We start from the raw sequence: 14,219 nt of genomic DNA on the forward strand, positions 1-14,219 counted from the left end.
CTGGACCAGATGGGCCAATGGGCTGAGAAGTGGCAGATGGAGTTTTATTCAGATAAATGCGAAGTGCTGCATTTTGGAAAAGCAAATCTTAGCAGGACTTATACACTTAATGGTAAGGTCCTAGGGAGTTTTTCTGAACAAAGAGACCTTGGAGTGCAGGTTCATAGCTCCTTGAAAGTGGAGTCAGAGGTAGATAGGATAGTGAAGAAGGCGTTTGATATGCTTTCCTTTATTGGTCAGAGTAGTGAGTACAGGAGTTGGGAGGTCATGTTGCAGCTGTACAGGACGTTGGTTAGGCCACTGTTGGAATATTGCATGCAATTATGGTCTCCTTCCTATCGGAAAGATGTTGTGAAACTTGAAAGGGTTCAGGAAAGATTTGCAAGGATGTAGCTAGGATTGGAGGATTTGTGCTATACGGAGAGGCTGGACAGGCAGGGGCTTTTTTCCCTGGAGCGTCGGAGGCTGAGAGGGGACCTTCTCGAGGTTTACAAAATTAAGAGGGGCATGGATAGGATAAATATACAACCACAATAGCATAGGTTTAGGGTGAGAGGGGAAAGATATAAAAGAGACCTAAGGGACAATGTTTTCACGCAGAGGGTGATACTTGTATGGAATGAGATGCCAAAGGAAGTCATGGGGGCTGGTACAATTGGAGCATTTAAGAGGCTTTTGGATGGGTATATGAATAAGAAGGGTTTGGAGGGATATGGGCTGGGTGCTGGCAGGTGGGACTAGATTGGGTTGGGATATCTGGTCGGCATGGACGGGTTGGACCGAAGGGTCTGTTTCCGTGCTGTACATCTCTATGACTCTATGACTCTAAGTATGTGAATGAAGGAGTACAGTGAAAAGTGCAAAAGTCACCATTCTTAAGTGCAAAGGAACCTGGGTATGGAATCTTAGGTATAGAGCAGAAAAGTAAAGAGATAAAATTAAAAGTTCGACCTTCTTAACCATCAGCCTGGATGTGATGTTTTCCACCCTGATGCTGAGACCAACACCAGCAGGAAGCAGTTGGCCAACTTTGAGTCTCTTCGTCACCATTCTCTCACCCTCATACTGTCTGCACTGTTTCCTTACCCCCTCCAGGGCACCTTCCCCTCCACTGTGCCCCAGCCCTCAAACCCGTACCAGCTATTCGTGTCTTATTCATTTGGCCACTTGATGTCATTGCAGGTGAAGACATACCACACCGGAACAGAGTGACTTCAGTCAGGTGGGTGGGTGCTGGATGTCCATTTCCTTAACTCTCCGAGGACAGGATACTTTCCCTCAAGGTGAGTACAGGGACGGCTGCTGCGGAGGATACAAAGATCTCCATGTCTTGACATCGGTGAAAATACCATTTGTCATCCCACTACAAAAGTCACATGAACCTGGTGTCAAATACTATGACTAACCAGTGGCTGCAATGCCTCCTGCCTTTTATATCATGCTGGTGTACCATCCTGCCAAGAAGACAATGAGCCTTGAGCCTTGTCTGGATGCCAAGAAGAATCCAGGCAGAGGAGATGCCACACACAGGTCTCTCCTCAGTCACCACTTGGGTGACTGCAGTGTTGGCTAGGCCCTCCATCTCCACACTGCCTGTTCCCCCTCTGAGGTTTGGAAATTCCAGCTGAGGAGGATGTCTGGCCTTTCGAATCACAATAACCCTGAGATCGCCTGACCAAACCAGGGCCAATGGGCTGCTCTATGGAGCAAGACCTCTCCATCTCATTCCCCAATAGACATGGCTCAGTATGTAGCAGTGGGCAGGAGAAGAGGAGAAAAGTCTACTAATGACAAATGAGGATAACAGATGGAAAACTGACATCAATGATTTGTTCAACATATGCATAGTTTATTTTGCAAATAATATCATGGTGAAAGTTTGGTTTTCAAACAATGTCATGTCACTAGTTATTACATTACATAAACCTTTGTTTTTCATTGCTATTGTTGTTGTATCAGTATCTGTATGGCCTGAAGATCTTTTGTTGCACCCAGTGCCAATGGTTAACAAGGCTCAATGGTTGGACCTGTACAATGAGTGCCAATTACATCATGTGGGAGCTGAGATAGTAATGGGCGGCACGGTGGCACAGTGGTTAGCACTGCTGCCTCACAGCGCCAGAGACCCGGGTTCAATTCCCGCCTCAGGCGACTGACTGTGTGGAGTTTGCACGTTCTCCCCGTGTCTGCGTGGGTTTCCTCCGGGTGCTCCGGTTTCCTCCCACAGTCCAAAGATGTGCAGGGTCAGGTGAATTGGCCATACTAAAATTGCCCGTAGTGTTAGGTACGGGGTAAATGTAGGGGTATGGGTGGGTTTCGCTTCGGCGGGTCGGTGTGGACTTGTTGGGCCGAAGGGCCAGTTTCCACACTGTAATCTAATCTAGAATCTAATCTATAATACCTATGCATGGCATCAGCTTACACTGACACCTTAGGATCACTGCCACACTACCTGCTGTCATCATTACCCATCGTCGGATGGCTGAGTGTGCAGGAATGTATAACTGAGGGAGATCCTCAGCAGTGACAGTGACACTGATTGGGAAATGCAGCCTAAAGTGATGGTCAGTGCTGCAGGATGGCCAGTGGGAGGCACCCTGCAGGTCTGTGTTGCCATGATATCCATGTATTCATGTACACAGCACATCCACCTGCTTGTTTATGTCACTGTACCAATTGCCAATGCAAGGCATGGCAGGGCATGCATGCTGCAGACATGCTGTTGGTGCCAGGTGAATGCACGCTGAGCTATTAAGGGAGCAGCTCCAGGAGGCAGTCTGATCCACACCATGTAATGGAATTCGTCCTCTGAGTGGTACTTGTACATGATGCAGTGTTGGTTTCTAGTGTGTTGTACTAGACAAATCTGTGCTTGAATGGCTCAATGCTGATGCATTTGAGGATGGCATGATGGTGGCATTGATACCCTGAAAGTGGATTGACATGTAGCTGGTGTTGATGGATCATGGTTTGCTCTGTAGCTTAGCCATGGGCAACATGGAGATCTTTCAAGGCAAGCTATGAGTTGAACCTATCAAGAACCCCTTTGGTTTCCATGTCATGTTTTTCTGATGGCTAGTTTGTATGACACATTCTGTAAGATCAAAATGCCTGGTGAGTCAGGCTGCTGATAAGGCATTTAGTAAGGAACAATGAGTGTCAATTAGGAACTTGCTCCTTCCTAGTTGGAATCTCACTACACCACGAGGGCAAAGTGAACAAGATGTGGTTAGATGATCTCGAGTTGGTCTCTCACCTGATTCTATCTGCCAATACCCACCTCGCATTAGAACCCATTTGAAGAGTTCATCATTGTATAAATTTTTATTTGCTATAAACTTTATAAGTGATACACATCCCAGTCATAGTTACTGTCTGTATTGCAGTGTGCACCAAATCACCACTAACACAGCAAGATGTCAGGGTGATTTGTACCAAAGTGAATTCCCACTAGACAGGGGTCCCACTGAGAGCACGTTTATATTAAACCACAAACAAAAAACGAACATGCTGGAAACTCTTAACAGATCAGGCAGCATCCCTGAAGGGATAAAGTACATTGAACATTGTGGGTCAATGATCTCTCATCAGAACTAGTAAAATTTTTAAAATGGTAATAGTTTTTTTTTAACAAGTACAGAAGTAGCAGAAGGAAGGAAGAGGGTCAAACCAGAAGGAAATGACATAAAATTAGACCCTGCAGTCAAACAAGATGAGGTCTGAAATTTTATTGGTCCAGAGCAATAAAATGTTTTGACTGGAACTGGATTAAATTCTGCTTTAAACCTGTCATGCCTGCTGCTGAGCATGTGCAGGGTAGTGGCTGATTACATGTATAAGCATTACTTTCCTTCACTTTAATATGATGCATCTTTTGGGTATTGTCCTTCCAGGACTGGTGTGCACCACAGAGAATAGTGTGTGTCAGACACCAATTGCAATTTAGATTGTGCCTTTCCTTTGTGTTCCAATTAAATTCTATCTTTGAATTATTAAATACATTGTACTCCCTCTTGGGAGGGAATTTGTAAATTTGTGTTTTGCTTCTGACACCAGGTTAATTTAGAGGTGTGAATTTACAGATTGGGTATTCAATAGAGCTGAGATATGCTGAAAAGTGAGTCTTGCACTGAGCTTTGCGGTAAAAAAAAACAATTTGCAGATAAGCTTTACTCCTTGGGAGGTGCAGTTTCAATGTTATGAGAGTGGCTGGGTGACAATAAATTTGTCAGATTGCACATTAGGTTCACTACATCTTCCAGTGCGCTGCCTGGGTGCTTTTCAAATGTTGATTTTTGTTAGGCTGTAGGCACACAGGGCGACAATTATGGTCCATATTTGGGCCCAGAGAGGACGCAGGTACGCAGTCAAAAAATGGCAACCTTCATGCCAGTTCCTGGTCCTCCTCTACCTTGAGCCTTTTTTTTGCAGAAGTGGGATGGGGCATCACAACACCATGTAATTCCCACCAATCTCCAGGATACAGAACATCATCATTTCTGCAACCTACAGTCGGACCCCACCACCAGAGATACATTTCCTTCCTCACCCCTTTCAGCATTCCACAGAGAACATTTCCTCCACGATGCTCTCATTAGGTCCACGCTCCCCCACCAACTCACCCTCCACTCTTGGCACCTTCTCTTGCTGTCGCAAGAGATGTAAAACCTGTGCCCACACCACCCCCTCACCTCTATCCAAGACCCAAAGGATCCTTCTACATCTTTCAGAGATTTTCCTTTACACCCAAACACCTCATCTACTGTGTCCGTTGCTCTTAATGTGGTCTCCTCTACGTTGGGGAGACAGGACACCAACTTGTGGAACATTTCAGAGAACATCTCTGGGAAATGCACACTAAACAACCTCACCGCCCTGTAGCTGATGATTTCAACTCCCCCTCCCACTCTGCCACAGACATACAAGTCCTGGGCCTCCTCCACCACCAAATCCTAGCCACCAGATGCCTGGAGGAAGAACGCTTCATCTTCCACCTTGGGACCCTCCAACTACATAGCATCAACGTCGATTTCACCAGTTTCATAAACTCCCCTCCTCCCATCTTATCCCAGATCCAACCCTCCAACTCGGTACTGCCTTTTTGAACTGTCCTACCCGCCCATCTTTCTTCCCACCCATCAGCTCCACCCTGCGCTCCAACTGTCACCATCACCCCCCACCTGCTTCCACCTAATGCCTTCCTGACTACTTTACCCCCAGTCCCACACCCTCCTTCCATTTATTTCTCAGCCCTCACCCCCCTCCCATTCCTGATGAAGGGCTTATGCTCGAAACATCAATTATCCTGCTCCTCGGATGCTGCCTGACCCGCTGTGCTTTTCGAACATCACACTTTTCGACCATGTAAATAAAGGTCATTTACATTGTACAGGTACCTGCAGGGACACTTTACACTGCTTGGGCTGACCGCCCCCTGGGACCAACACCCCAGTTTGGCCTGCAGGTCCTCTTTGTTGGCCTGACTGCAAGAACAACCACAGCCAATTTTGTAGCCACCGCCACCCCCATTGTGTTGGCCTGCAAGCAAGTGCCATGTTTCAGCCTGAGTTTAACTAGGTTGGAGAAGCCTTCCAGTTTGAAGGTGAGCAAATCTGCAACCTGTTCTACACCCGATGGGAATAAAAGTTCCTATCATAATACTTCTTAATGTAATCAAAGTATGAAAATCTGGACTTTTGTGAAGCTGCTGTGTGCAGGGAGTATAACTAGGGGTTCGAATATTCAGCAGGTTTCCATCTGCAGAGGAGAAAATCCCACAGGGCCCAGTTACTTCTACCCCAAGCTCGCCTGTGTATGCATTCCATACCCATGTGAAATGGAAGTTTGTAAACGTCACTCACACACCTCCTTTAACTTCACACAATTTATTTCAATCCTCTGCATGGTTAAGTGCTCTACCTTATGTTGAATGAGTGCACTTTTGAGCTCTGAATACTCTTGAATTCACCCTAGACTGTTGACTTATCAACCGGGTATTTAGTAATCATTATTTATGGCTCGTGCAAGAGGAATTTTCTAAAATAAGCCTTGCTGTTATTATGTGGAACCTATTCTGATAGCCAAGACATTATATAGATTTGCGATTTTTTTAAGGTAACAATTCATGTTGATCTGAGTGTTGGCTCTAGTCATGCAGGATATCCATTCAATTGCTGATCTTTATTTCTCTGTACAAGTTTTATGTGCTCTCGTTTACTGTTCCCATACCATATTCTCTACATTTATTTCACCTTCTATCAATGAATATTTTTCCAACTTCCTTTTCCACATATATTTTGCTTTACTTAATTTAATCCTTTCAACTAGTTCCTATTGTTGCATTCCCGTCTTTCAAACATGACCTGGGTGGGTTCTAAATCCATTACAGGTCAATTAGTAATACACTTACATTGTTCACATAATCCTTTTAATCCTACTTTTGTTCTGTTGCCTTTTCACAGAATGTGCTTTGAGTTTGTGAACCCATCAGCACTTTTTACCCTATTTACAGGATTCAGAAATGGAGAAGTTTAGATATTGAACCAAACCACTCCGGCAATGTTTGGAGTGACAGCAATCTTGTTTGCTAGAAGCAGGTGATAAGTAGGGCCCATCTGCAAGTCCTTTTTCCTATTCTTATGCACAACTTTTTAGCCAGTCCTCGAGGGATTTTATGTTAAGGAAGCTGCATTATTGGGAATGACCAGCACCTAGCATTCAGGATTCAGTTGAGTTGTTGTTAAAAGTTACTGAACCTTAAAAAAACACACACACACAACTTCAGTTGTCTCCATTTGCTTCAGTATCTTAGACCACATCATATTTTTATGAGCAATGTTTTTACATGTTTATCTATTAGCTTGGACCATGCAGAAGAGCCAGATACCTTGATGGGCCAGGTGCTGGCAGGTGGGACCAGACTGAGTTGGAATATTTGATCAGTATGGACAAGTTGGACCGAAGGGTCTGTTTCCGTACTGTCCATCTCTATGACTCTATGACGGTTTCTTTTTTTATTCATTCACAAGATGTGACCATCACTGGCTGGGCCAGCATTTGTTGCCCATTCCTAATTGCTGTTGATCTGACTGGTTTTCTTGGCAATCTCAGAGTCAACCACTTTGCTATGGGTCTAGAGTCACATATGGATTATATAAAGATATACTTAAAGGACATTTGCAAACCAGATGGGTAGTCATAACAATGGTTATCATTAGGATATCTTTTAATTTTTATTGCATTCAAATTTTGCCATTTGCCATTTTGGTATTTGAATACATGTGCCCAGAGCATTAGTTTGGGACCCTGGAATAGTAGACTAGTGACTTTGCCACTACATCACCATCTCCCCTTTCTTGCTGCCCATAAGATTTTGTTCAATTATTATTTAACTTGAGTTTGTTGGATTTCTCTTCTATTTCTCACAGATCAATCATTTTCTTTTACAGGGACTTCGATTACTATTGTAATTGATCTGAAAGAGTTAATGTTGGAAACTGCATTAAACTCCATCCAATTTGATGATGTCATATAGATTTAGGTGGGGAAAGGCAGAATAATTTAGGGTTTTTGTCATGTGGAGATCTATATCTATATCTCTCCTGATTGTTGTGGCATCAATGTCTAACTTTCCACTGTAATTTTTAATGCTTGACATCATGCAATAAATTACATCTCGTTCTTCTTATTAACCCTCACCTGTGGTTTTCCTCCACCAATTTAAACTGGGAATGTCCTGAGACTCAGGGAAAGAGGGTAGGGGCAGCAAACTGCCCAAACTACAAGATGGTAGTGATTAGCATTTCAATAGCAAAGTTAACTTTTGTTCACAGTACTCCCCAGATGTCCATTGAAAAGCATCAGGTTTATCATAGGAACACAAGAACAGGAGTAAGCCATTCAGCCCCTCAAGCCTGATCCTCCATTCAATAGGATCATGGTTGATCTGTGGCCTGACTCCATAGATCTCCTTGGTCCGTATCCCTTAATAGCATTGCTTAAAAAAAAATTATCCATGTCAGATTTCAACTTAACAACTGATCCTATATCCACTGCTGTTTGAGGAAGAGAGTATCAAATACCTACTGCTACTGGCAAGCATCCAGGTTTGAGATGTAAGGAGGATTCCATCCCAACTGAAAGATGCTCAAAGCCCCTTTTCTGGTCGGTAACATTAGAAGTGCTGTGAAAGTGGTTTTCAGGATCAAAGCCCAAATTTTGCCTCCTGTCATGAAATGCATTTATTTACAACTCTTGCATGATCATTATTTGTAACAATTTCGTAATTGGATCGTTTTATTCAGAGCAATTAACCCAGCAGAGGAGAAAAGTTCTATGAGATCATCTTATGCATTTTGGCACTCTCACCCCTGAGTCACAGGGCTGCGGCTTTAATTCCCACACCTGCTCTTAAGCACAAAATTCTAAGCTGTTTCTCCAATATTGTACTGAGGGAGTGCTGCATTGTTGGCAGTACTAACTTTCAGATGAGATGTTAAACTGAGCCTTGATCTACCCTCTCCAATGGATGTAAAAGATCCCAAACTATTATTTTAAAGAAGTGCAGCAGAGTTATTCTCAATGTACTGGTCCACATTTATCCCTCAATCAACATCCAATAAAGCAGATTATTTGGTGCTTATTGCATTGCTGTTTGTAAGAGACTGCAAAGTGTAAATTGGCTTTTGCACATCTTACATTAAAATGGTGACTACACAAGAAAAAAATTCATCAGCTCTAAAGTGCATTAGGATATTCAATGGTGTAATTGTCACTGCAACATCCTTCTGTTAACATGAGATGATGGACATGCAGCAACTTCATTGACAGTACCGTAATATCACATGGGGCTTCTTTGCTGGCGTGGCTAAAGACACCAATTCATGAGCAGTAGGTAGTGCACAAGTGTATGAGGTGGTTATCAGGTATTGTTTTGTGTTGCTGGTTTCAGTATTGGTGTCTGACATCTAGAGCCACATATTCTCATGGTGACACATACTGGCCTGCAGGTGAAGTTGCCAGTTCCCTCCGTTGTTGTCTGGTATCTTCCACATATGAAAATCAAAATTTGGGATCATCATGTCACACTTGCAAGCATCCTTGAAGCAGAGCTTTGGTCATGCTACTGGTCTTCTGGCTCCATCCATACATAACACTCTCAGGAATGTACCCACCTTCCATCTTATGATCATGTCAAAGCCAGTGAAGGCCCTTCTGCTTGGGGAGTAATGTTATATGTGGGAGGTTTGAGTTTGAGGGGACTGTGACATTCTTGGGTTTGTTCTTCCATGAGATGTTAGGAATGTGTAGCAGGAGTCAAAAATAAAAATTGTTGAGTTTCTTTTCTAGCTAGCAGTAAATTGCCCATATTTCAAGAATATCCAACGGTTTGCCAATGGAGGAGGCCCAAGATCTGCATGCCTTGATGGAGTCGGAGGGGGAGTTGAAGTGTTCAGCCACGGGGCGGTGGGGTTGATGGGTGTCCCAGAGGTGTTCTCTGAAACAATCTACAAGAAGGTGTCCTGTCTCCCCGAGACCACACCGGATGCAACGGGTGCAGTAGGTGACATTGGTAGAGGTGCAGGTAAATTTCTGACAGATGTAGAAGGATCCCTTGGGGCCTTGGACCGCGGTGAGGGGAGTGCTGTGGGTGCAGGTTTTGCACTTCCTGCGGTGGCAGGGAAAGGTACCGGGAGTGGAGTGTGGGCTGGTGGGAGATGTGGACCTGACAAGGGAGACACTGAGGGAATGGTCTTTTCAGAACGCTGATAAAGGTGGGGAGGGAAACATATCTCTGGTGGTGGGGTCCGTTTGGCGATGGTGGAAGTGGCAGAGGATGATGTGTTGTATGCGGAGGTTGGAGGCATAGAAGGTGAGGATGGAGGGGGTGGTTCTGCCCTTGTTGCATTGGGAAGGGTGGAGTTCAAGGGCGGTGGTGTGTGAAGTGGAGGGGATGCGCTGGAGGGCATCGTCAACCACGTGGGAAGGGAAGTTGTGATCGTGGAAGTTGTGATCCTTCCACATCTGTCAGAAATTTGCCTGTACCTCTACCAATGTCATCTACTGCATCCGTTGCACTCGATGTGGTCTCCTCTACATCAGGGAGATAGGACACCTTCTTGCGGATTGTTTCAGAGAACATCTCTGGGACATCCACACCCACCAACCTCACTGTTCCGTGGCTGAACACTCCCCCTCCTACTCCATCAAGGACATGCAGGACCTGGGCCTCCTCCACCGCCAGACCGTTACCATCCGATGCCGGGAAGAGGAACGCCTCATATTCCGCCTTGGGACAATACAAACAAAGGGGATAAATGTGGATTTCAACAGCTTCCTCATTTCCTCTCCCCCCACATTATCCCAGTCCCAAGCCTCCAACTTGGTACCGCCCTCTGGACCTGTCCATCATACCCTCCTCTGACCTATCACCTTCTCCCTCACCTTCATCCACCTATTACTTTCTCAGCTACCTTTCGCCAAACCCCACCTCCTCCCATTTATCTCTCAGCCCCGATTCACAAGCCTCATTCCTGATGAAGGGCTTATGGCCGAAATGCCGATTCTCCTGCTCCTCGGATGCTGCCTGACTTTTCAGCACTATACTCTCGACTCTGATCTCCAGCATCTGCAGTCCTCCCTTTCTCCCAGTGAACCTTGTTGTCGAGGTCACAGCCCTTCCACAGTGGAATCAAAACGTTTTGATCATTGCTAGATAAATATAAGTCTTTATTTTCCTTCCCAACTCTGCATCAGTTGAGGATTGAAGGAGTCAAATGAATTTGAAAAGATAACACAGATCACCCCATTGTTGGTGGATATTAGATTAGATTCCCTACAGTGGAGAAACAGGCCCTTTGGCCCAACCAATCCACACCGACCCTCCAAAGAGTAACCCACCCAGATCCATCTCCCTCATGTACCTAGAACTATGGGTAATTTAGCATGGCCAATTCACCTGACCTGCATACCTTTCGACTGTGGGAGGAAACCGGAGCACCTAGAGGAAACCCAGACAGACACAGCGAGAATGTACAAACTCTACACAGACAGTCGCCTGAGGTTGGAGTCGAGCCTGGGACCCTGGTGCTGTGAGGCAGCAGTGCTAACCACTGAGCCACCGTGCCACCCCATGGAAGACATGGAAGCACTAGTCCTTGCTGTGCGGAAGTATTGAAAAGTCTTCGTATTTGCCGAATGGCATTTGGAATCTGACAACACAAATGGTTGGGGAATGGACTACTGGGCAATATCTGTGGAGAGAAACCAAGAACCTGAAATTTCATCAGAACTGAATGGATTAAACCATTCACTCTACAGATGTTGCCTGACCTGATGAGATTTTCCAGCATTCTTTGTTTGTAATTAGGATTTCCAGTATCTGCAGGATTTTGCTATTGTAAGGAGTGGAGAATTACTTTATGGAGTTGAACCAATAAGCAAGTCATTTGTCTCACTGTACCAGATAATAGGAAGTGGTCTTGTGATAGAGTTGCCATTTTATGACCTACCATTGAGTATCAAGTAACATCAAAGGACACTTTAGACATTGAAGAAAGTGAGCACTGAGGGGGCATCTCCCAGGAGCTAAGCTGAAATTGATACTGAGGTTCCTAGCAAAGGATTGATTAAGTTAATCCTGATATGCCAGGTCCCTTGGACATCTAGAATCCCTACAGTGTGGAATCAAGCCATTAGGCCATCAAAGTCCACACCAACCCTCTGAAGAGTAACCCACCCAGACCCATTCCCCTACTCTTTTTCTCTAATTTTACCCTGACTAATGTACCTAACTTACACATCCCTGAACACTATGGGCAATTTAGCATAGCCAATTCACCTAAACTGCACATCTTTGAATTGTGGGAGGAAGCCCATGCAGATACAGGGAGAATGTCCAAGCTCCACCCAATTAGTCACCTGAGGTGAGAATTCTACCCGGGTCCCTGGCACTGTGCCACCCTGAGAGTACTACCTGGTTTTTAATTCTTTCTTGAAGAGTAGATTATTGGCTTGGCTTCATTTTACACTATCAAGTTCTAGCCTCTTCTTCACTGAGACACTGGGCATATGACATACTGGCAGTACTTGACCAACATGGGGTGATAGTGAGTCTGCTTTTTTTTTGTAAAAAGTTACTTTCTAATCGACCTTTTCTAGACACAAGTCTAGAATAGGTGGGTCTTGAACCTGGGCCTGCTGGTCTACCACTGCACCACAAGAGTACGCTAAAAATACAGAGTTGCATGTCATCCTTCTGCAGGCGCCATGCTAACCTTCTCTGTAGCATTCCAATTATAGTATTTATGCTGCCGAAGCGAGTACATTGGGGCCTCACAGTCCAGAGGTGGGGACACTATCACTACACCATGTCAGTCTGCCTTCTGTAGCCTCAAATATTTCAACCAATGTCTCTTGCTGCACATCCTTCTCCAAAGGTTTGGACTTTGAGAGCTCTGATACTGTACCCATGCATCAGAGTTCATCAACAGATTCCTCTTCAGCTACCTCCTGTTTTTTGGAACTCATTCAAAGTCTGCTGGCTCTCGTCCTTGCTGTAAATAGGAGAAATTAATGCACTGTGGCAATCGAGTCAATCCTGAATAAATCCACTCGATCTTGTTAATTACTGTTTAACACACATGAGGAATTACTTACTGGAATAATTTCAGAAGTTCGAACAAAAGTTAATACCTGCTCCATTAGCAATAATGCAAAGGTTACAACCTCTTAATGTACAATTAGGGTGTACACTTATTCTAATCCACAAACCAATCAAACCAGTTTATGCATTTGCTGCACACAGTGTATGAGAGTGAACTTAAGTCACATGGAGTCTCCGTTGAACCAATACATATGCAGGTGATTGTTAACTTCACCTTCTGTAGCAGTTTTATGTAATTAAGTTGTCATTTGAAAGTCTTCATGCACAGACTTGGCAAATTTTTTCATTAAAGAATCTCCGTTCAATAAAAGTGAGTTCCAGAAACATAAATATGCTCCAATCAGCACAACAAGCTTGAATTTAACTCTGTCTCTATTCTCCATGAAATTATTGTCTACATTACTGAAAAGCCCTGTTGAGCAAATTGAGATTTTAGCTTCAAGGCAATGGTATCTTAACACATTAAAACAAAGTCTCTGCAGATCTGTTAGAACAAAAACAATATCTTTGGAAAATGTTCCTATCGGTTAAATAGTTTAAAATCTGTTTAGTATAGACAAACTGCCTTCTTTTAAATGCATTGCACATCCATTTTATATAATGGACCTTTAACTTTGAGTACTACAATTAAACAGGAACCTTAGAAACAGTAATGGTCCATTCATCCCCTTGAAAATACTTCAGCACACAATTAGGTTGTGGTTTATCTTAATCACAAATATTTTCCTTACTCTGTACTGCTTGATAGCCTGACTTATCTCAGTCTTGAAACCACCACATGTCCCACCATCCATTGCTTTTAAGGGGAGAGCGCATTACATTTTTAATACTCGTCATCTGAAAAATTTCACACCTGAGTGATCAAGTTTCAATTTTAAGACTGTGTTTTCTTGTTCTTCCTGTCCTGACAAGAAGCATTACTTACAAATGATAGGCCGTTAAACAGCTTCATTGAATGAACAGACAAGTGACAAGCACTCAGTGCCGAGAAGTGTGAAGTGACTCATGTTGGTAAGAAGAACATGGGAAGACTGTATAGGCTGAATGTTACGTTTATTGGGCTAAATGCGAGCTGCATTGAGTTTTTTTGGAGTGTCACAAAGCTGGTTTCTTTTTTCTAAAAGGTGTTCCTTTTCTCAAGGATACTATGTCCTTGGTTTTTATTCAAATGGGTAATAAATTGCTGCCGATTAGACTGGTTTGCTCCAGAGCTTAAAGGGTATTGAGAGAAACAGATGAGACTTCAGGCCAAAGTGGTCAGGTTTTAGAAGGGACCTGGAGAATGAAAGGGCAGTGGTCAGCTCTCTAGCTGATCTGAGCAGTTTAGTTCAGTTCAGAACTGGTTGGGAGTTCAACAGTGAGCTGTGTGGAAACTCTCTCTTCTGCCCTTCTAACTTCAACCTGTAAGCATCTAAACCTTTTTTTTGTACTGTGTTTTAAAGGGGGTTTGCTTATTGAGACTGTTGTGTATATTTAGCATACTGCGTCTAGTTTGGATGGACTGAGTTCCGTAGGGGTTGTTTATTTTGTTCTTTGTGCTTCATTGGGTAATTTT

The 14,219-nt window shown here is 43.9% G+C and overlaps 1 non-coding gene across 1 annotated transcript; it reads right to left on the reverse strand.

Moving 5' to 3' along the window:
* Window positions 1-12,218: 12,218 nt before the first annotated feature.
* Window positions 12,219-12,324, reverse strand: LOC122548714. The gene has a single exon (XR_006311325.1). It is a non-coding gene; the product is annotated as a U6 spliceosomal RNA (small nuclear RNA).
* Between the last annotated feature and the right edge of the window lie 1,895 nt (window positions 12,325-14,219).

The sequence above is a fragment of the Chiloscyllium plagiosum genome, chromosome 3 (assembly GCF_004010195.1).
Source record: "Chiloscyllium plagiosum isolate BGI_BamShark_2017 chromosome 3, ASM401019v2, whole genome shotgun sequence".
In the NCBI taxonomy this organism is placed as follows: domain Eukaryota; kingdom Metazoa; phylum Chordata; class Chondrichthyes; order Orectolobiformes; family Hemiscylliidae; genus Chiloscyllium; species Chiloscyllium plagiosum.